At 37.3% G+C, this 24,847-nt stretch overlaps 2 protein-coding genes across 3 annotated transcripts in view; one reads left to right on the forward strand and one right to left on the reverse strand.

Annotated features, from left to right (window-relative positions):
- The window catches only part of LOC125780332 (uncharacterized), a 273,793-nt gene that overhangs the window by 55,303 nt on the left and 193,643 nt on the right, over nt 1–24,847 (forward strand). The window lies entirely within an intron of this gene.
- Nucleotides 1–24,847, reverse strand: part of LOC105234054 (eukaryotic initiation factor 4A) — a 160,075-nt gene that overhangs the window by 34,086 nt on the left and 101,142 nt on the right. The gene's annotated exons all lie outside the window — the stretch shown is intronic.

Consider the following 24,847-nt stretch of genomic DNA (forward strand, 5'->3'; position numbering starts at 1 on the left):
GGAGTAAGGGGGTGTAGTAAAGATTTGTATGCCAAATTGATCTTTGAGGAGGAAATTTATTGATGCGGAATTTAGGGATTTTTCGTTATCTATGACCATGGATTTAGGAATACCGAATGACAAAATTATTTCTTTTAACGGTTCTTTGACATCTTCAACTGCTTTTGATTTTAAAATTTTCGCTAAAGCATACTTTGAAAATTTATCTATTGCGGTGAGAACAAGGTTTCCTTCGATGGAGTAAATGTCGATATGAACAATTTCTCCGGGATTCTGTGGTATTGGTGTGGGCTGAAATTGTGGTTTGTTGGGACGACGATCGTACTTTTGCTCTCTGCAGACTTGACAATTTTTAACGATTCTATTAGATTTTTCGTTCATTTTAGGAAAGTAGTAATTCTGTTTTATTTGCTCTATATTTTCTTTAGAGTTTCGGTGGGCTCTTCTGTGCTCATTGATTAAGATTTCTTCTTGTTCTACGGCGTTAGTTATTTCTTTAACCTGTGACTGTGTGAATCTTATTTTATAGTTTCTGAAATGGTCGGGATATAAATCCTGAATTATTCCCATGATTGGTTCAGTGGTAAATAAGCCATTGATGACGCTAGGATTAAGATATTTTTTTAATGTTGAAATTAGAAGGTCCTTGGTGTAGTGGGGTTTTTGTATTATGTGTCTATGATAGGTTGGAAATGGAATCTCAAATTTGTAGTTGTCTTTATTACCTATTATAATATGGAGTTGGTTTTTGAAAACGTTTATGGGGCATTCTACTGCTGGTATTTTGTTATCCGAAGAACTTTCGTCACTGTGTTGGGTTGGCGTCATGGAATTTATTTGAGATGGCCTAGATAGTGCATCCGCAACAACATTTGTTTTTCCTGGTTGATACTTCAACTCGTAGTTGTATTCCTCTAGGATCGCTTTCCATCTTTTCATCTTGCTGTTAGTATTTTTGTTGCTAAGTGCGTATGTCAAAGGTTGGTGGTCTGTAAATATGGTTACTTTTCGCGATCCGTATAGATAGTTCCTTAATGAATTTAAAGCCCAAATTATAGCCAACATTTCTTTTTCGTTTGTGGCATAATTTTCTTCAGCTTTACTAAGAGTTCTTGAGAGAAATGTTACGGGCCTTTTATCTTGCGAGAGGACTGCGCCGATTGCGTAGTCGGAAGCGTCTGTCGTTAAATCAAAACCTTTTTCAAAATCTGGGTGAGATAGGGTGACATCGTCTGACACTAGTGAATTTTTTAATTTTTGGAATGCATCTAAAGCGTTCTGGTTTAAACAAATTTTTACATTTTTGGATGAATTTTTCGAGATGCGTCCTTCTTCTCCTCTTAAAAGGGATGTAAGGGGTTTGGCGAGCTTCGCATAATCCTTAATGAAACGTCGGTAGTAACTTGACATGCCTAGAAAGCTTCTCAAATCTTTAAGGGTTTTTGGTGGTGCTAATTGGGCTATTGCTTCTACTTTTTGTTGATTAGCTCGTATTCCAGCGGTTCCTATGATAAATCCTAGGAATTCGATTTCAGTTCTGAAAAATTCACATTTATCAAGTTGTACTTTGAAGTTCGCAGCTTCTAATGTTTTAAATACTTTACTGAGATTTTCGAAGTGTTCTTCTTCGCTTTTTGAAAAGATAACTATGTCATCTATATATACGTAGCATATTTTCCCTATAAGGTTTCTCAGGACATCATCTAAAGTACGTTGGAAAATTGAAGGGGAGTTTTTTAATCCAAATGGGAGTCTGACAAATTCAAATTTTCCATTGTTTACTGAAAAGGCGGTTTTCTCAACGTCACATTCCTTTAAAGGAATCTGGTGGAAACCACTCTTCAAATCAACAACTGAAAAGTATTTGTTTTTTCCTAGATTCGCCAGAACTTCATTTATTTCCGGAATCGGGTATCTGTCGGCTACAGTAATAGCGTTTAGCTTTCTGTAATCAATGACCATTCTGTACTTTTTCTCTCCAGATGCGTCCATCTTTTTTGGAACAATCCAAACTGGTGCATTATACGGAGATCTAGAAGGTCTTATAATTCCGTCGTTTAGGAGTTCTTTTATCTGTTTTTCAACTTCATTTTTTAGTGCCATGGGGTACGGATATGATTTCGAATAAATTGGTGAGTCTGACTTGGTGCGAATTTCGCCTCGAACTCGAGAAGTGAATGTAAGTTTGTTGTTGGGATCTGTGAATAGATTGGGATGGTTTCTTATGACTTGTTCTAATTGAGATTTTTGGTTGTCATCCATATGGTTGGTTCTAAATTCCATTTTATTTACAGACTCGGATATATGTTGGTGAATTTTTATCTTTGTTTTATGATTTATCATCATATATCTATCTTTTATGTGAATAACTGCATTAAGTTTTTCCAAGCTATCGTGACCTAAGATACCATGGAATGATTTTAGAGAAGGTAAAATGTAAAATTTTATGGGGTGGTTCGGTAAATTGAAAAGATTTGCAAACGTATGGTGGGTTATCTTTATATCACCTGAAACTGAATTGGCAAAGAAAGACTTTTCGTTTTGCTTGGGATTGGTAACAAGGTTTGGCTGGATATAATTTTTATTAGATCCCGTGTCTATTAAGATTTTCAAAGTTTGGCCATTCTTCGCTTTACATTCGAAGTATGGAAGCGAAGAATGTGTTAACCTAAAAAATGGATATCTGTTAAATCTTGGGTAGGGATTTCATATTGTTGATTCTGTTGATCAAAGGATTCAGCGTATCCTTCGATGTCTTCATTCTGCAGTTGCTGGTAGTAATTTTCTTCGTAATTGTCAGGTTGAACTTCTCCAGATTCCATTAAATTATTGTAATGTTGTTCTTCGGTTTGTATGTGAAAATTTCGTTGTTGTTTAAATGGTGGTGGAACATGATTCAGGGATGGAGGTCTTTTGCCTTGGAGTTGTGTCATTTGACGGGGTCTATTTTGGTAGTTAATATTCCTCGATTGTACCGACTTATCAACGTCCATCGGTTCAGGTTTTTGAGGTTTGGGTGCTGTTGGCCTTGGGGGTGGGAATTGGAATTGTTGGCGCATTTGGTAATGTGGTTGAAACATAGGTTGGGAGTTACGGTTAGGGAAAGGATGTTGATTTTCGAATGTATTTCGTTGCATATTATTTATAGGTTTGTTATAATTGGTTGAATGTTGGAATGTTAGTTCTGGGTAAAATGGTGTACTATTATTTCGTATATTACGCATTGGAGGGAGTGGTGGTTGTTGACGATGTTTATGGTTTTGGCGATTGTTCGCGTATTCTGACCTATAATGCTGATTTTCTAATTTCAAGCATAGGTGTAGTGCTTGTGGGAGGTCTGAAGGTTCACGAATACCAAGTAATCTTGGTAGATCTCCATTTAAACCACGGACAAAAGTATCAAGAGCTTTGTCTCGATAAGTTTGAGTCAGAAGTCTCATGGACTCACTTCCAATTTCCATGCAGCCAATTTTATTTAATATTAACGATAAATGTGCATAGACTTCCTGAAAGAAATTCTGTATGGTATTTCTTCCCTGGATAAGCGCAGTCATTTGGTACTCTAACGTTCCTAAGTCACGTTTGGCTGCGTAATGTAATGTTAGGCATTTTACTATACTATTCCAATTGAGTGGTGTATTATACGATTCTAACGCTATATCGGCATTTCCTACTATTTTGTTTCTTATGACGCTAAGGATGCCATAATATTTGGGTGTTCCTGCCATAGAACTATAAATTTGCAGTACTCTATCGACACTTTTCTTCCATGAAATAAATTCTGCGGGGTTTCCGGAAAAATCTCTTAAACTTCTCACAATATCGGGTATTTTGTCTAACTCGTTTAGGTTTCCTCTGTATCTTTCTTCTATGGTCTGGTCGTTTCCATAGTTAATGTCTGCGTTAGGGTTTATTATTGATTGTACTATATTTCTACACTGTTGTGCACAAATAGACGCTATTAGTTCTCTAGGTCTTCTGCGGACATTTGGTTTGGGGGGGAATGGGGATTTGGAACGTTAAGAAGGGGTGGTCTTACTAAATTGTTAGGGTTAGCCATATTGATTCGCAAGGTTAACTACAATTTAATCTTCGTTTTTATTATTAATTTTTATTTAATTTTTTATTATTATTTTGGTTTTATTTCTTATTTAATGAGTATAAAGGTATGGTATCTCTATTTACTATTGAAACGTTTTTTTTTTTTTTTGTTTTATTACTATAACATCGAAAATATTAAAATAATTAATGACTTACAATATTAGGTAGACCTGCTGCATTGTTTTATTACTTGCTGCTGATTCTGATGCTGTTGCTGTTATTGGTGATTAGTTTTGTTGTTGATGTTTCTGATGTTGTTGTTTTCGATGATGAGTTTCGTTGTTGCTATTTCTGATGTTGTTGTTATCGATGATTAGTTTCGTTGTTGCTATTTCTGATGTTGTTGTTATCGATGATTAGTTTCGTTGTCGTTATTTCTGATGTTGTTGTTATCGATGATTAGTTTCGTTGTTGCTATTTCTGATGTTGTTGTTATTTATTTTAAAATGTTCTCTTTGCTGTTTGCTGTTTGCTTTTTTATGCACAAAAATGTTTCTCATAATTTAATTTAAAAAAAAATTTCATTATTTGATTGTTTGTTTTTTTTTTCTTTTAATTTACCGCACCGATCGCTCGAATTTCGTCCTTTTTGCATATGTTGCTACTCGGGATTCGGTAACGACACTTTATCGCGCGGTTGCCTGCGGACGGACACTACAGGCAAGGGTTTTCACGAAAAATTTTTTATTTAAATTCTCGCGACTTTAGCTCGGGCGCCAGTTAATAAAATACTTTTTATATTTTTATTTTAAAAATAATTTTATTTTATAATATAATTTTTTCCGTTTATTTATTATTATTTGTTGGGAAGACTATGTCTTCTTAATCCAACCTCTTTTCTTAAGTATTATTATTTGTTGGGAAGACTATGTCTTCTTAATCCAACTTCTTTTCTTAACTATGCTTATTGACTACCACTTAACTACTGAATTCAAAACTTATGTTAAAAATTAGTAAAGTGTGTGAGCAGCGATCATCACATGCATTGCAACGTGACCGTACATTCAATGCAGGCGCTATGTCAGCACTTTTGGGTCGCGCGTGCAACGATCGGAAATGGATTAAACAAAATTTGGGACGTAAACAGGAAATGATAGTCAGCGAAAGTGTAGCAAAAATATGCTTATACGTTTCGTAATAATTATTGAGAAATGTAAATATGTTTGGTGTTAACTTGTATATAATTTATAGATATTCTCCATAAATTTGACAACAAAGCTCAATAGTATATACTCGTATGTATGTATGTGCAATTTGATCTATTTAATGATAAATTCCATTTAATCTGTTTGAGTTTATAATAAAGTCATATTTCCGTTTTGTCAAAACGTCAATGTGTCGAAGGACTCACGCAACGACAAAGCGTGCCGAAAAAAATAAACCGCTGAAACAGCTTCGCCTACAAACCAGCGTATGTGTGTTTATGCGTGAGCTTTCATACATATCGACGCAGATTTTTGCGAGCTGCGCAAAAATATTTCTGAATTACAAAATATTTTTTACATTCCTTGACAAATACAGTCAATCCTGGTTATGTGCCACAATCAAAGATACAGATATTTGTAGTTAGTTAAAAATAAAAATATAATATGGTACATAAGCGACTGCAGATACTTAAATGAGTAGTACTTAAAACAATAATTTCTAGGTATTTCAAAAAACAAATCGTGAGATGCAGCAAGATATAATATAGGCTATCAAGAGTGATGAGGGAGGGATTTGATTTTCATTTAAGCGGAGTACTACTTAACCGGGATTGCCTGTACACATAAATCAGAGGAATATTGAATATTTTTTTTGAAACATTGAAAATCGACAAATAAACTATGTTGCCAATTTTATTCTAATATATTTTAATCCTTATTTTTGCGGGGTTGACACTTTTTTTTTCTCATACATTTCAGAAATATATTCAATTAATGATTTTTAGCTTTTGAAATCGTGGCAAAAAGATGCTTGTAGGCAAGGCATGCTCGGGGAGATGTAATGGCGTCTGCTTTTATGAATGAATCGAAAATGCTTTTTAAAAGTACGTTTGCGTTCATGAATGAAAATTTTGTTGTTGTGTAATTTACTATAAATTGTGACGTCGGCCATATTTGTTTCTATTGGAGACGATTGTTGTTTTTGAAGAACAATGTTTGTCATTTTTGCGGGTGACATATGTACATGTGAACGAATATAAGTATGTATTCGTATGTTGTGTATGCATTTTTTGTGTGGGAATGTCATACGCACATATTTACATGTGTACGCATATAAGTATGTATGATGATGCTTGAGACGATTGTTGTTTTCCAGAAGAATGTTTGTATTTTTTGATTTACATGCGTACGCATATATTATTTGTGTGAGAATGTCATACGCACAAACAAACATATGTGTGTACGTAAATATAGAGAAGCGCGCGCTTTTTATATTCCTGATAAATGATAATATCTTGATTTGAAATTGATTTGTACTTGCATACATATCTGCAGGTTAGATGCGTATAAAAGTTTTAAATCATAAGAGGTGTGATTTACATATATTATTATTGTAATATATTATGTTTTTAGGATATTACGATAATATTTCTTTTATATAGCATTTATACATGCATACGAAATTATATAATATTATCAATAATAAGAAATATTTAAAAAGTAGCTTTTATTTGGACATTAACTACAAATATTACCTTGAAAATAGCATAGCGTTGATAACATTATTATTAAATGTTATCATTTTCGCATGCATTCACAAAAAATCGCAAAATGATATTCATATCAATTGATATGATTGCATGTAAACGTCCCCCTGTGGGGAGGGGGAAGAGAATATTGCCTGTCGTAAGAGGCAAATCCAAATGCACTATGTTTGACAAGTACAGGTCTGTTTATAATGTCAGCATGGTCTAATAAGTCGGAAAAGTGCTATATTGAAATGATATCACATTCTTTGAATGGGTTTGCGATTGTATAACAAACACTAATTTATGAAATGACACATAACACATACATACAGCCGGGTTCTTCAGAACTCCTCGGAGTTCTTAGGGGCTCGCCTGGCAGTAGCGAGAGCTACAGGTCTCACCAAAGACTAAAACATGGTACCACGGGGAGCAGTCAGCCCTTGGAGGAAACTCCAATCTGCTCATTGGGTTTGGCCATTTGGGGAGATTCGTGGTGGCTCTGGTTTAAACCTAAATGCAGGAAGGGCATTTGTCCAATGTGGAGTCGCACTGCGGCCGGGTGCCGGACCCAGAGTACGGCAGAGGTTTTAGATGGGCCTCGAACCCGACCAAATTGGCTAGGGTGTTTCCTTTGGTTTTCACCCGAACCGATTGGAGCCAAGGTATAAGTGTATGTGGAGGCACTCATGCTAAACGTATAAAAATATAAGCAAAAGAGCAACATACATCTGTAATAGCAATGTATATTTCTGAGGATAATTTTCATTCAATGCTCAGCTCTGTTCACTCATCTCTGTTAAAATTTCTCCTTCCGAGCCAAAAGTGGTGAAATCCACTATTAGGATTTTGTTAGCTCTTGACAGTTCACACGCCTGCCCGCAATTGAACCTTCTATATATTATACGTTCTCTGTTACAGTTTCAACTGAATTTTTAGTTTTTAGTTTTCAAGAAGCGCCACTTCTTGTAGAGACGCCAACAAGTGTAGAAGTGTTGAATAGTTTATTAAATAAACTTTTAATAATTGATGTGGTGTTTTATTCCGCCACATGATTGGTGACCCCTACGATTTAACAATACACGTTAAATGGACCAACTGCAAAATTGTACAACGAAATCAAGCGATGGGTGCCCAGGTTCGCAAGAACCCCACCGAGGAATTTTTTGAAGCAGACATGCCTTCCCAGCTCCCACCACTGCAAACTACGCACATCGACCGATTTGAATGAATCGAACTGCCGCAGTTTTGGAACCAGCAGGTTCAATTGGTTTGCTGCCGTCGAAGCACAGTTCCAGCTCAGAAAAATCACAAGGGACGCAACGAAGTACTATGCAGTGATAGCTCGCCTCGATCAAGAAACACTCATCGTAGTGGAAAACATTATTTCTAATCCGCCCGAGACAGATAAGTATATCATACTTAAGGAAGCACTGCCTAATCATTATATCATTCCTCAGGAACGCCGTTTCAAAATGCTGCTATCCAGCGTCGAACCACGTGATCTGCTGGCAGAAATCCACCGCCTGGGAGGCAATCATTTAGATGCAGCATTTGTGCACACTATTTGGTTTGACCAACTTCCTCTACAGATACAGCTAGCACTTGGTGCCACTGGTGAAGAAAACAATGCTAATCTCGCGCGAACAGCAGATCGCCTCATGGAAGTTCATCGAGGATATGGAGATCCCGGTATAATGGCTGTGACCCACAAATTCGCTGCTAGTAATGACATAAAAAAGCAACTTGACATGTTGGCAAAGGCAAGTCGAAAAGCTGAAACAGAGGCTCGGCAAAGCATCAGTCAACGGAAGCAGTAGCAGTAACAGTACGCCAAGCACATCAAGGGACAATGCTACAAGCACACCAAGTTTTTATCATCGAAGATTTGGCCAACGTGCCAAAAAGTACGCACAGCCCTGCACGTTTCAGGGAAACTCAAACGACCCCCAGTAGACACGGCGGATGCTGGTGGCAACAGAACACACCGCCGACTATTCGTTTACGACCGCATATCGGGTACGAAATTCCTCGTAGACACTGACGTGGATATTTCGGTGACTCCAATTTCTCGTAGAGATAAGAAAATACCAACACCTTTTCGACTGCAAACTGCAAACGGTAGCGAAACCGAAACTTACGGAGATAAGGCACTCACCATAGCTTAGACCCTAACTCAGACTCGCACAGTGTAGGCCGTTATGCAACCGCCCCCATTAAAGCGGTCGCGCCCCTAACCGAGAGCAACAAATTTACGGCTATCCTCAAAGATTTTCCGGAACTATTGGGAAACCCTTCGAACCGCACAGCCATCAAACATTTCGTTAAACATTTCATCCCTACCACTGGACCACCGTGCATGCAACGTGTTCGACGGTTATGTCCTGAACGTCTCAAAGTGGCCAAGAAGAAGTTTGAGCTCTTAATCAATTTGGATCATGCCAGACCGTCAAATAGCCCCTGAGCTAGTCCCTTACACACGACCAAGAAGAAAAATGGAGATTGGCGACCATGCGGAGCCTACCGTAGACTCAACGAAAGAACTATTCCCGACCGGTACCCAATCTCTCTTCTTCATGATTATGCCACAATAATAGCAGGAAAGAACATATTTTCTACAATCCATCTCATACGTGCGTTTCATCATATTCCGGTGCCGAGGAAGACATACCAAAAACCGCCATAATAACTCCGTTCGGGTTATTCGAGTTCATCAGCATGCCATTCGGGCTCCGCCACGCAGCAGAGTTCTTTCAGCGTTTTATCAACGAAGCACTCATGGGCCTCCATTGCCTTTATGCTTATGTCGACGACCTGCTGATAGCATCATGCAGTGAACAACAACATATACAACACCTCCAATTAGTGTTGCAGCGACTCCAGCGGTTCCAGCCAATACGGCCAGGGCATTAATGCGGAAAAATGTGTTTTGGGTGCTTCCGAAGTCGATTTCTTGGGATATCGAATTTCGAAACTCGGTTCCGCACCACTTCCAAGCCGAGTCCAGGCGCTACGGGATTTCCCAAAACCTGAAGCAATTTTAGAGCTAAGAAGGTTCATCGGCGCAATAAACTTCTACCGACGACACATCAGAAACGATGCCGCTGCCCAGGCACCCCTCAACGAGTTCTTAAAAGACTCAAAGAATAACGATTCAAAGAATAACGATAGCAGAACAGTACCTTGGACAGCAGAATCAGAAACAAGCTTTCATCTACATCAAGAAAAAAACTAGCAGCCGCAACTCTCCTAGCTCATCCGTCACCAGCCGCCGATCTTCGGATTACGTGTGACGCACCTTGTACTGCGCTGCGAGCAGTGCTAGAGCAGAAACATAAAAACGTTTCGAGGCCACTTGGATTCTTTTCGAAGAAGTTGTCACCCGCACAGATTAACTACAGCACATATGATAGAGAATTGACGGCTGTATATAAAGCCATCAAGTACTTTAGACACTGGGCTGAAGGTCGTGAGTTTTCAGTTATTCGGACAGACGATTTATTGTGACGTTTCAACAAATAACATCAGACCATTTGTGCCAGCACCTCTACGTCAAAAAGTTTTTGAAACTTTACATAGCCTCGCACATCCCAGCGGCAGAATGACAGTGAAACTCATCACCAAAGATACGTGTGGTCATCAGTGAACAACGATGTTACGCAATGGGCTCGAGAATGTGTCCCATGTCAACGTTCAAAAATAGGTCGCCATGTACACGCAGCACCCGCCAAATTCTCTATTCCGGACGAGAGATTCGACCATGTCCGTTTAGACCTAGTCGGACCTTTGCCGGATTCTCACGGATTCAAGTACTGCATGACTATGGTCGACCGATTTACGAAATGGCCAGAAGCGGTACCCATTAAAGACATAACGGCAAGCACGGTTGCCGACACATTCTACTCCCATTGGATCCCCCGCTACGGATGCCCAAAGCCGCTCACTATCGATCAAGGTACCCAATTCGAAAGTGCGCTTTTTACAGCTCTAGCAAGGTTAGTCGGCGGCAAGCGTATTCGCACGGCATATCACCCAGCAGCCAACGGTCTGGTAGAAAGGTGGCACCGCACGCTTAAAGCACGGCACGGCATCACGTGTCATCAAATCTCTCAGTGGACTCAGGTTCTACCAGCAGTATTATTGGGATTGAGAACTTGCTACAAGGAAGACTTAAAGGCATCACACGCAGAATATATATGGGACAACACTCTTCCTGGCGAATTTTTCTCAGATGGAGATCTACCAGGAGATTCCCAATTTTTCCTTGAAGGTTTTCGCTCATATATGAGAGAAATCAGACCAGTTCCTTCAACCCACCATTGTCGACAAAACACGTTCTGTTTCAAAGAACTGTCAACATGCACACACGTATTCCTGAGGATCGCCGCAGCAAAACGTTCACTTGACCAGCTATATTCAGGCCCACACAAACTGATCAAAGGACTTGATGAACGTGTTTTTGCCATCGCGGTTAACGGCAAGGTTATAAATGTAAGCATTGAGCGCCTCAAACCAGCCCATTTGGCACGACGAAGTATTCGACAGTGCGTCACATAGCCGTATTCTCACCGAGGCAATGAATTCGCCACGTACATCAACTAGCCTACCTATGCACCAAAGTACTTGAAATATTTGCACCCGCGCTCGGATTTGGTAGTGGAACTCAACCTCAAAAACGTCCAGCAAGACTTTATTTGGGGGGGTGTACTGTGAGCACACAGACACAGATCACATCTGGCAGCACTGTTTGTCAGTTATTCCAATATTTGTTTCTCCTTATATCTCAGTATATACATTAATAAAACTTTGCTATGTTTATATACATATACGCAAACCTAGAAAATCTTAGGGTGTTGTGTAACATTTTTTTACTACTTTCATGGTAATCAGGGTGTTGTGTTAGCATTTAAGCTACATATAAATTTTAAAGTTTGATAACCTGCACTTTAATAGATGTTATGAAATGCAAATATATACATTATTTAAGTGATTATTTTGAATTATTTTGCATATTTCTTATATTTTCCTGGGATATTACTTGTTATGTAAGTTGTTTTTTTAACAAGTGTTAAATACGCTTCAAGAATTTCTTAATTTTTGATGCGAAAAGATACAGTCCTGGGTGGTAAGCTATCTTTTGACATATACAAATTGATTAACCGTTACAAAAAAAAAATTAGTTGGAATTTGCATTTAGATATAAGAATACAATTTTATAAATTACTTATTTAAATAAAATAAGCGAATTTAGAAGTGTTGAATAGCTTATTAAATAAACGTTCTAATAATTGATGTGGTGTTTTATTCCGCCACAACAGTAATAACCCTTTGCTTTGTTTACATACATATACTCAACACTAGAAAATCTTAGGGTGTTGTGTAACACTTTTTTTGCTACTTTCATGGTAATTAGGGTATTGTGTTAGCATTTAAGCTACATATAAATTTTAAAGTTTGATGAGCAGCACTTAAATAAACATTATGTAATGCAAGTGTTTGCGTTATTTAAGTGATTATTTTGAATTACTATCCATGTTTCTTAAATTTTACTGAGACGTTACTTGTTATGTAAGTTCTTTTTTTTTGACAAGTGTTAAATATGCTTCAAGAATTTCTTAAATTTTACATGCAAAAAGATACAGTCCTGACCGGTAAACTTCCGGTTGACATATACAAATTGATTAGCCGTTACAAAAGAAAATTAGGTGGAAGATATATGAATATAATTTTACATCTGATTTAATTAAATAAAATAAGTGATTTTTAACATAGAAAACAAGATTAGCTTAGGAAATCAGCACCTTTTATGATTTCTGTCGGTCAAATGTAAACAAATACATTCAAAAGAAAACTCAACACCGAGAAATCTAAAAACAAGGCTGCATTTTATTAATAAGAACTCACTACATAAAGAGTATCTGAATATCAGTAAATGATATTTTTATGGGCGAAATATTGCACACTATGGCATATAAATTACCTATTAGTAAATACATATCATTAATAAATAATTGCCTTTCATATTAAGCAACAATATTTATAGTTTTTGTTATTTAATAAAATAAATTTATTTACTACCTCAGTATATACAGCACTGCGTTGCTACCAGTGAAAATCCAAGATGGCCGCTATTCACCCCCCAGAAAGCTACCACGAAAAGGTTTCTACTGTATGTACTGTGACTGTATTGTTGTACGTATTGCCTGTGGTGGCTCCATATTGCTTATGGAATACAATATATGAATAAACTAATTTGTATGCCATATATTGCATGCAATGAACTGTCACTTCAGCAGTGTGACAGATCAGTTTTCATTTCTATGAATATTTCGAAGAGGTTACACAGCTCATTTATATATGTACCGATGGGACATTTGTAGAAAAAAGTATATTTCTACTATTTTTATTTTCCACTTACATTTTTTCATACATATAAAATTTAAACGATTCAAATTCTCAAAACACGCGCTATGTTAGCTCGAACCTACCCGTCGCCATTTCGCAAAGGATTATGATTACAAATACCCGCATACAGATTTGACAACTGCAATGGCAATAGGAGGATGGAGTCATGTGTAGAAGTTCACGCAAGTGAGGAAAGTTCTCTGATCGCCATTCACTTGGGAGTGACCAGAAACGATTCTTTTACATATGACTCAAGCAGCTCACGACTTCCGGTCTTTGACCAAGTATCCTCTGGGTAGCCTAAGAACATCCGTTTGAAGGCGAGCTAAAGTGAGAAAGCGAAATATTCCCTACCTAGGGTTGTGCGCTTGGTTTGGGACCCGCCACGTAAAACAACACCCCCAATGAAAGGAAACAACAAGCCTGCTGTTGTTGATTCGGCTATAATCGCGTAAGTACGCCAGTAAAGAAGAAAAAGAAGAAAAATGGCAATAGATTTGACACTTTGTATGCCATAAAATTTAGCCTGTCGAACACAAATGCCAGCAAAAATATAATCGTCAATAAATTTGCTAGAAATAATAGACAGTTGCCAGAATGTTCAAGAAGCGATGTTTTGGTAGCTATCTACAATTGTGCAACAGATACAATTCTAATTAGAGTCTTGCTTAGTAAATACAGTCAATGTAGATTTATAGAGAAAGTTCATGGTGTGCACATTTCTCTTTTTAGATTAGAAAGCAATTAAAGATTCCAAGCGAAGCCACGTCTTTCTCCACCTGGTTCCTCCAACTGAGTGGAGGTCTTCCGCTTCCTTTGCTTCGCCGGGGGTACTGCGTCGAATGCTTTCAGAGCTGGAGTGTTTTCGTCCATTTGGACGACATGGCCTAGCCAGCGTAGCTGCTGTCTTTTAATTCCCTGAACTATGTCATTGTCGCCGTATATCTTATACAGCTCATCATTCCATCGAATGTGAAATCGCCGTGGCCAACGTGCAAAGGACCATAAATCTTTCGCAGAACCTTTTTTCTCAAAAACTCTTAACGTCGTTTTATCAGATATTGTCATCGTACATGTCTCTGCACTATATAGCAGGACGGGTATAATGTGTGATTTATAGAGTTTTGTTTTTGTTCATTGAGAGAGGACCTTACTTCTCAATTGCCTACTTAGTCCGAAGTAGCACCTTTCAGAAAGAGATATTCTGCGTTGGATTCCGAGGCTGACGTTGTTGTTGGTGTTGATGCTGGTTCCAAGATAGACGGAATTATTTTCAATTTTGAAGTTATGGCTGTCAACAGTGACGTGGTTGCCTAGTCGAGAGTGCGACGACTGTTTGTTTGATGACAGGAGATATTTCGCCTTGCCCTTGTTCACCACCAGACCCATTTGCTTCGCTGCCTTATCCATTCTGGAGAAAGCAGAACTAACGGCGCGGTTGTTAAGGCCAATGATATCAATATCATCAACATACGGCAACAGCTGTACACCCTTCTCTGTTTAGTTCTTCAGCTTGAATTATTTTCTCCAGAAGTAAGTTGATGAAGTCACACGAAAGGGAGCTTAGTGTTGATCAATGCCAGTTTACAAAGTCGTATTAGTTCAGACATCGCGGCAGCTCCGTTTCGTGCTGTCAAAAGCAGCTTTGAATCGGTGGTCATGGTGGTCAGTTGTTGATTTGCCAGGTTTAAAGACACATTGATAAGGTCCAATCAGATTGTTGACGTTGGGCTTTAATCTTTGTTTTGTGGGGTCTCTCTTTTTTGTGGATTGTTCAGAGTACACTTAAATTTCAATCGTTAGGCATGTTGAGAAGCAGAGGATTTTACAAAGAAGCTGATGCATGCTTCTTATCAGTTCATCGTGTTTGAATAGCTCGGGCGGCAATCCATCGGCCCCCGCCGATGTTGATGTTCAGACGGTTAACTTCTACGAGTATTCGAACTTCTTCGTGGTCGGGCAATGGAGCGTCTACTCCGGAATCGGGCTCGCCTTTTTCTAACGTTATACTTTCACTTCCATACAGCAGGCTGGAGAAGTGTTCCCTCCGTAATTTTAATATGCTTTGGGCATCAGTTACTAGATCACCTCTGAGGGTTCTACAAGAGTTAGTCGACGTATCTTTTTGTAGAATTTTCGAGCATTACCGCTGTCGACCAGCTTGTCAAACTCTTCGTACTCACTAATTTCGGTCTCTCTCTTAAATCACTCAACTATCACAGATGTTCTTTTGCAGAAATTCGTTCGGCTATCTGTTGTGATTGCAGCTTCTCGACGTCGAACCTTCCTTGTGTTTGTTGACGTGCATTTTTTGTTGCACAGAGTCGGGTGCGTATCTTCGCTGCAACAAGTTAGTGGTCGGAGTCGATGTTAGGTCCTCGGAGCGTACGCACGACTTACATATTGTACTATTATCCTACTATTTATGGGCATTACTTTTGTACTTATTCAGCACATCATATTCTCATATTATTATTCTTATTTCGTTCTTGAAAACAGGTGGACATAAATTTTGAACGGTGCCAACCAATTTTTGTAAACTTTATATATAAATATACTAGCAAACCCGGCGAACTCCGTTTCGCCACCAGATGGCTTCGCTTTATGTTTTAAGTTATGAAAAAGAAAAATTATTTCCTATTAATTTCATTTCACAGCAGTATGGAATTCATTTCGATTACAAAAATGAAGTGTTATTTAGTTGAACTTCTCTAAGTAAATGAAAGTGAACCCAAAGTAAATACCGAATCGAAGCGTTATACATACATGTCCGTAAATTATCCGTTTCATTGAAGTGCTCTTTGGTAAACCACATTTTTTGTTATTTGGTCTGACGTTAACACAAACAAAGCGGATGGTTTCCCAATTCGTGAACACGCAACGTATAACTGCCTTTGTGAAAAACAATGATTTTCTAAATTTATCCCGCAAACACTAAGCGATTGGCCTTGCGACTTGTTAATTGTCATTGCGAACGCAAGGCGAACTGGAAATAGCAATCGTTTGAAGTCAAACGGAAGATCAGTCGGAATCATTGGTATTCGAGAAATAAATACATTTTCACCTGCGTACTTTCCGTTAATAATGGTTGCCTCAATCAAATTCGGCATAAGTGTTTTTACCGAGAGTCGAGTACCGTTGCAAAGTCGCGATGGATTCATATTACGCAATATCAAAATAACTGTACCAACTTTGAGTTGCAAGTTATGTGGTGAAAATCCTGGTAGCTCCAAAGAGTTCAAAAACTCCGTTGAATAATTTACTACATCATCGGGATTTGTTATGGAATCAACGGATTTGTATGTCACCAAATCGGCAGCAATTTTTGATTAAATGGTGTGAATACTCTGCTGCTCTTAATTTGGGCACAAAAGTATTAACCACTTTAACATTTGTTTATTAAAAATGGTGACGTTTAAAATGTAAAATCATTTAATGTACTTAAATTTATAAAATTAATAAATTATATTTGAACGACGACCACCTACGTACTGTGCGGAGCGGGGTGGACGTAAGCTGCATACCGGACCGCTGGGGGATCGCAGGAGAGATTTTCGTGGCGCCGCGTATGATCGCACGGATAAAGCGAATGTTTATGGGTGAATTGTATAATATGTTGAAAGATGTCGACCCGGCGCAGTGTAGAAGCGAATGTTGTGTAGACCTATTGTTTAGAGCGAATTGTGCTTCTATCTTGTTGTCCATCCTTTATGATTAGGTTGGTATAGATGTGGTGAGTTATTCGTGTTGCGTTGTAGTAGCATCCTGTGGTGAATTGCGCTGTTTTATTAGGATGCGCCAGTTTTACCGGGTAGAGGGGGTGGATGCTTAACTCATTTAAACGTCCTGGGCCCCCTAGGCGAATATTTTGCCTAGTATTATACGTATAAGTATGTATTTCGACGTGCTACTGGTGGAGTAGCCGAAGCGCAGGATACATTCTGACAGCGGAAGTATTTGATGATGGAGTTGTAATATACTCACATTTATTCGTGTATGTGGAACAGCTTTTGGTTTAAAATATATCACATGCACATATTTGAATATGAACTTTAAAATGCAAATAGATGCTTAAGAGAAGCAACTTTATTTTGCATGTTATTTATTATTTGGCTTTTCTGTGCTATTGGCAATTGTTGCAATTTTTTTTAATGATATTTAATTTATGATCGGCTAATGAAGGATAGTAACTTCACGCCTGGCTCAGATGTGGCCAGAATGGGTACTCCTTAGCCCTGGAATTAGGACTATGAAATGACTATGAGGGATCTTGCGAGAGAGTGGCCGGTAATTGCGAATGGCTTCATTAGAATTATAATTTTTGAAGTGGGATGTTCAAGATGTACAACAGATTCTCTCCAACTACCATTATGAGGAGCGCTTATGTAGTGAATATTTTTAAACTTTTTGGAAAATTTTATTGTAGGTAATATTTAAGTGCGTATGCACTAATTTTACAAGTAGTAGTGCGGCACCGCTCTAGGATTTGTTCAGATTTTTCTTTTTTTGTTTTTCCATTATTGGCGAAAGCTATCCTGCGGGGCTGAAAAGTAGTATGTCCTTTTAATATAGGGACTGTCAGAGGTAACTCGAACTTTATTTTTTATACCAATTTGTGGAGTGTTGGAATATTGTGGCTCTAGTGGTAGTCGTACGATCTACCGGCCATTATTTGATCGACTAGTTGTGGCTTTAGAGAAGTGCTCACAATACCGATCTTTTATAGTTTTGTTTGTTAATGGAAGTTTCTTTAACTTTTGCGATTTACTTAATTGTGAATTAACTTGAGTTGGTATGGTGGTAACTGGTTCTGTAAGTAGTCCACTTTGTGTTTCGCTGTGCAGCGTTTGAACTTTTTGTGCCTTTGAGCAACATGGGGTCTCTTGGCAATTTTTAGTATTTTGGCTTTCGGGATTTGCTTTTGTATTTAAACTGTAATTATTTGTATATGCGCTCCTTCGAGGTGAGATGGGATATGTGCTGTAATGAAGCATTGTATGATGTCTTTTGTGACAATATGAGCGGTTAAATTTGCTTTTGCAATTTTTAAGATTGTGTGTATGGGACAAGCAGTTTGTACAGAGTCTTTTTGATCTGACAAAGTTGTTCCTTTCGTTAGTGTTTAATTTTTTAAACTTCTCGCAAGATGTAAGTTTATGCCCTCTTTTACATAGTTCGCATGACGTATGTTTTTTCTGTTCGGATGTGAACGATTGTGTTTTGTTAGAAATTCTGTTTGATTTGGTTTTGCTTCTAGCTTGGGGTCTATTTAAGCTTCAATTTTGGTCGTGTTTGTTCTTAGTTTTGATTATTTTTTCTTCTAACCTTTCCGCAATTTCATATTGGGTGGTGAGAAAATCTTTCATTTGGTGCCACGTTGGGCACTTGTGATGAGAGCGATTGCTCCCATAGAAGTAACGACTTTTCTGGTAATGCGGCGGTGCAAACATTTACCAGAATAGGATCCCAGCTGTCTGTGGGGATATTAAGTGTCGATAGAACCGACAAACAATTAGAAACAGTGGATTCTAGTTTGATGAATTCTACACTTGTTTAATTTTAGGCAAGTTTAATAGTGTCGTTACTTGTTTATCGACTAGTATTCTTTCGTTTTCAAATCTAGCTTTTAGAGCTTCCCAAGCCAAATTGAAATTGTCGTCATTTAATGCGAACTGTTTAACTATTTCGCCTGCTTGACCCTTTGTTTTGTATCGGAGGTGATACAGTTTTTGTGCCTTTGATAGTTGTGGATGGTTGATGTAAACGGCTGTGAACATGTCCCGGAAGGACGGCCATTCTTCATAACCTCCGTAAAACGTTTCTGTATCACATGCAGGCACGTCGAGTTGGATGCCTGAACTTGCCTCTTGATTGTCTATTTGTGGCAGCTCTACTCTACTGTGGGGAGTAGGTGCAATTGCTTTAATGAGCTTTAATTGGTTGGAGATTATAGCTTTCGTTTCTTCATATTGGTCCAAGCAGTTTTCAAAAATATCGTAAGCAGATAATTTAAAATTTTGTGGTAGATCTGAATCGTCAGAATCTACCATGGCGTCATGAGCCGCTTGGAGGCGAGTCCAAAATTTTTTAGATTTTGATTTATTTCTAGTAACGATTCCGAGTTTTCGTGAAGCGGTGAAGATGCAAATCTAGTGCAGCATCCTAAAAAACTGTCACTTTCTGATATAAATTTAGCAACCTGTTTTGAGCGTGAAGCTGCTGCAGGTGCATTTTGATTAGTGTCGTTGTTAACCATTTTTGCGAAATAATATTATTTATTTATTTTATTTTAGCTTTAAGTTTGAAAATATCCGCACTTTTACTTTATTACCACCTTTTACGTCCTTTTGTTAGTATTTAGGTACACCCTAATAATTGGACTTGTGTGTATGTAAGTATGTATGTATGTGCTTATGAAGGTACTTATACCCTACAAGAACGATGATAATCAAATGATCAATCATATGACATACACTAGTGACACAATTTTCTGTCACTGGCTCAGTGCAAGTTTCTATCACATTTTTAAGGGCAATATGAAAAAGTTGACAAAAACTTTTGTATACATGTGATATTGCATTTCTTTCTTACATACTAGGTTTAACAACCTGAACAACATATAGCTACACTGCTCACTCCAACGGTGTTTAGAATAAAAATTTGTGTCATTAATGATACAAATCTCTGTCATGAATGCCTGTTATGCTTGATGCCAACATCCTGCATGTGTGACTATCACATATGATTTAAATATCATGCAGTTGTGACAATCATATGTGATGTAAGCATATGTAAAAATTATGCATTTATTAATTTAATGTAATTTATTTTATTTAGAAAAAATTAAATTCATTTTAATTCATATAATATTAATTAATTCATGTTATAAAAAAATTGTACAAAAAGTAAAAAAAAAAATTAATGCAAAAATTAAAGCTTCATTTTTTGGGTTTAGTTGATCGTACTTTAAATTTAATTATTGTTTCCTTTTTTTTTTTAAATAAGTGCGCTGCTTTAACCTATGATGGCTGAGCAATACTGATCGCTTTATATTTTGCTTGAAACTTCTACATCCTTGTTGTTGAAACACATCTAAATTAAAAGAAAAATATATATTAGTAAACATTTTATGTAAACATTAAGTTGCAATTATGTATATGTATGTACTTCTTAAAATGGTATCAACCAGCACCAACTTGCATAGGGATTTCTTACTCCACCTGCCATCCCAATTGTAACCTTCCAAAAGCTCATCCGTGAAAACCTTAGGCATTACGTCAGCCACATTATCACTGGCGCCTTTAAGTTTGTGAAGGAATGTAGTCTTAAAAGAAGTAAAAGTATTGTAACTAGTAGTAAACTTATTATATTTTATTTTTTAGGTTACCATTGTTTGGGCCTGTCCTGCCTTTGCAGTCTATCCTCCACTTCCGCAACTATTGCTTGCGACTCAATTGGAAAAGTGCTAGCGACGTCGTCCAGCTCTTTATCAGTCACTTCGCCGGTCATGCGGCACACTGACTGCTCTACTCGTTTTAAGAGAACTTTGCACTCTCTGATTGCCTTATTTTGAGCCAAAACCTCAGCCTTTTCGACAATCTAAGAAATAAATTTAGACGAAAAGATATAAATAAAGTCTTAGATTTACTTATATTACTGAGTGTATTGTAAAACACTTACTTTCGACTCCATCTCATTCACTTTTTCAAATATTGCAGTTTGGTTGTGAACCAGTGACGATTGGCCTTCACTAAGCGTTTTTTGGTTCTGCAAAATTATAAATGCATTTTCCTCCAATTTTTCCAGCCTTTCCTGAATATTCTTTTGGCCCGCAATGATCGTTTTGTGCAATTGAGAGCTCGCTGAGGAGATCAATGCGCTATGTACATAAGTATGCACGAATTGTTAGTGTGCTTATGATTATGATTTTTCTTATATTCTTAAGCAATTGAGAGCCCGTTGAAGAGATCAATTCGCTTTTTGTACATAATCCTGCTTGTTTTGGTTTGCCAAAGAACAAGAGGTATTGACAGATAATGAGAAGAGAACGCGGAAACGGAATTGAAAAAAGGTAAAGGTGCTTATATATGTATATGTTTGTATTTTTTGCCTCTCTTGTCTTGTTATTATGTTTTATGTTATAATTCTAACTTTTGTTTATGCCCTGCTTTTGCAATCCTGCTTATTGTTTTTGTGAAACATAAGAGGTATGCTGGAAAATTGCAAGTAAATATTTGAATTGTTTGTATTTTGTTTGTTAAACTGTTGACTTTGGAAACACAAAGTTAAGCATATAAGGCTATCAATTTTATGTACCTATATATTTGGAGATGTACTAATTTATATTTATTTTAAATCGGTATTTTGATTTTTTCTGGAAAATTTTGATATGTTAACCAAACGGATTTTTTATTACAGGTTTTATGTATGATTACATATTTAAAATGTAACTTTAGGCATACATACAAACGTGCATAATATGCAACAATAATAAATGGAAACGATACAACTCACTTTATCTTTCCGCAAGGGTTTTTTGGGGGATAACATGTGGAAATGTGTGTGCGAGTTTTATCGCCAATTCCTGTATTCCTCCTCTTCCTTCAGTCTTTCAGCTGCCTGGTTTCTTGTGCGTGTTGTTTTTGGTAGGTGTGTTTACATGTTTTTAAATTCGCGCCCGTTTGTTTATTGTATTTATGTACGTATGTATGTATATATTTTTAGTTAGGTGATTTCGCGCCCGGCTTGTGTTGTTTTTTGTTTCTTTACACTGATTTATATAATTTTTTGTTTTGGGTTGTGATAATGTTTTTATTTTTGCTTAATTTGAAATTTTATCTATATTTCGTCCACTTGTCAATTTGTTTTTGATATATACATATGTATGTGTATTAGGGCGGGTCGATTTAAAAATCACTCATTGCTCTATGAAAATCGTATTCTAGGGATAAAAATAAGAAACTTTGCCGAAGGAATCATACCTCTAAAACGAATTTTGATGTCTCCCAATTTGGGTCGAACTTTTGGGTAGGGGCAAATTTTGAAAAATCCCACTTTGACCCATTTAGAGTGCTCCAATCGAGTCCAAATGCATGACCGACCCCCACTAACTTTGAACGGACGATCCACCCATGCGGCACACCCCCTGGAACTCCCCTGGGGGGTTCTCCATACAATCATTTCAAAAAATCACCATTTTTGGCCTTTACATGAAAAAATCAGCTAAATGGATATGTTTTTTCTTTATTTTTATTTATTTATTTATAATAATATCTATTTTTTCTCTTAAGAAATTTATTTAGTCAGAACATATGTAAATGAAAAAATTAATTTAAGTGAGTTATAGAAAAGAAACTAAAAAAAATTATTGTTTGAAGTCTTTTTTACTTTCAAGTCTGGGCAATTTCGCACGGCTCTCTAATGTCGTCGCCATAACAGCCTCTACATTTTCCGGTATAGCCCGTTTGGAAACGTTAGCTAGCAATTGAACATGTCGTTCCGTTCCTTGTTTGTGTGATGGAATTTTTGGATCATTAAACGGTGGATCATCTTGATTTAAATATTCTTTCAATGTATCGTACGGAATGCTTCGCGTAAATGGTGGTTCAAACACGATATTTATATCATTCACATTGATCATTTCCGTATAACTTGTGCAATTAAAGTTTATATCTGTTTTTTTATAAACTCTAAGTTCCATTGGCTCGACAACATAATAATAATAATACCCAACGGTTACCCTCCTCCCGCCCAACCGACGCGAGGGGCGCAATCCGCGAACGAGCGAAATTAGCCGAGTCATAAAAGGCAAGAGAGTTTTAAGCGTTGCGATCTTGATTGACAATTTTGCGTAAACGAGGTTCTAGAAATCGTGACCAACCAATGAACTTGAAAAATAATGCACTGCCGTACACGCCAGAGCTGGAATACTTGATATTGAAGTACATTGGCACATAACATTTAATTATAAATTCAACCAGAATTCTTAAATTTGCATCTGGATTTTCCGTTGTCACATATAATCGCAATAATCTAGCGGCCTTGGTGAGCCACCGAGAATGTACAATTTTCCCTGGATTGATGTTAGCCAGATCCACCGGAACCACGCCGCTAGAAATCACATGGGCCATGTCGTATAAGTACTTCGAATCGGTGGAAATTCTTTTTTTCTGGAGCAGGGGGCATATTTTGCAACTCAATTTTCTGGAAGCCGTCCACCACCTAAAGATATATAATAATAAAATAATTAAAAATGGTTGACAATTATAATAAATGAATGATATCAATAACTTACCGGAAGAGTTTCACAAGTTTCGATTTGACGGCTCAGTTTTCCGGTTGCCGATCTTGGTCCAGTGCTGGTTGATTTATCCAAAGCTTCAAACAAATGCCGAAACGGAAGTTCGTTGAAGTGTAGAAGGGAAACAAACCAATGCAATGGTTTTTTCAACAGCAATTCGAATCGTCGTATAATTCCACCGTGTGGGCCAGTGTTTGTTGGCTCATCGTCAGTGCATATTCCAATTAATGTATCCAGTGATATATTTTTATCGTTGAAAAAACCATTTCATTTGGTTGTTTTGTATTCAGCGGTTTCATGTTCCAGTCTTACGTAACCAATCAATTCAGAATTGGGTTCTCTCAAAATAACAAGATGAGGTTGTTTTACCATCTTAGTATGATACTTCTCATCAATTTTATCTATCGTTAAAGTATCATCTTTTCTGCCATCGAATGAAAACGCTAACAAATTGGTATCATCTAACCGTTTGCGAAGCACTTCTTGTCTGCATTTCTCTTTTTCTCTGCGAACTTTCGATTTATCCATGATGAGAGGTTTCCCATGCTTATCTTTAATTTTAAAATCTTGCAAAAGAGCGGTCCCCACGCTGATGCTACTCTGTCAGGCACACCAAATCTGTCACATACCAAAGCAAAGTTAAAACAATCGTATCTATCTGTGTATTGTGAACTTGTGCTTCTTGAACCGGTGGCGGTGCGTATGTTGAATCATCGGGATCTTGGTATGTTGGCATTGATGACATAGACGCATGCACATGGAGCTGCCTTCAAATCGCATTTACATGTTCCAATGTAAAAAATTGTTTCCAGAGGTTTTACATACTCTGTAAATTGTTGGGTGTTGTTTCTTTTCTTGATTTGCTCTTGATACTTGTCAAGCAATTTATTCAATTTATAACATACACTTTTTTTCAGCATTATTTCCATACCAAGTTTTTCCCAAATTCCAATCAACTTATCTTGTACTTGAATAGTGAATGATTTATGGGAAAACTTTTTTTGTTCTGTTTTAGCACGTTCGCTTATGTAAAAATAATATCTCAAGATATCCAGATGGGTTGGTACATTAAGATCAGTCAAATCAGTAGACACACCAAAAACAGTAACATCATGCTTGGGTATATGACTCATTGGGTTTTCGATAGTTGTTGATGTAGTTGCTTCATCTTGCGGTGTAGAGGATGGTGGATTCATTGTAAACTTTTTGATTTGGAATGGTCACATCACTTATTATTTTTTTTTTTGAAATACCATAGTGGTTATTGCTTTATTTCTCCTCACTTTCAGAGGTAATAAGAATGAAATGGTAATTTCAATTCTATTTCAAAATTTGGCCCTACCCAAAAGTTCGACCCAAATTGGGGGACA

Source organism: Bactrocera dorsalis, chromosome 1 (genome assembly GCF_023373825.1).
Source record: "Bactrocera dorsalis isolate Fly_Bdor chromosome 1, ASM2337382v1, whole genome shotgun sequence".
Taxonomy (NCBI): Eukaryota; Metazoa; Arthropoda; class Insecta; order Diptera; family Tephritidae; genus Bactrocera; species Bactrocera dorsalis.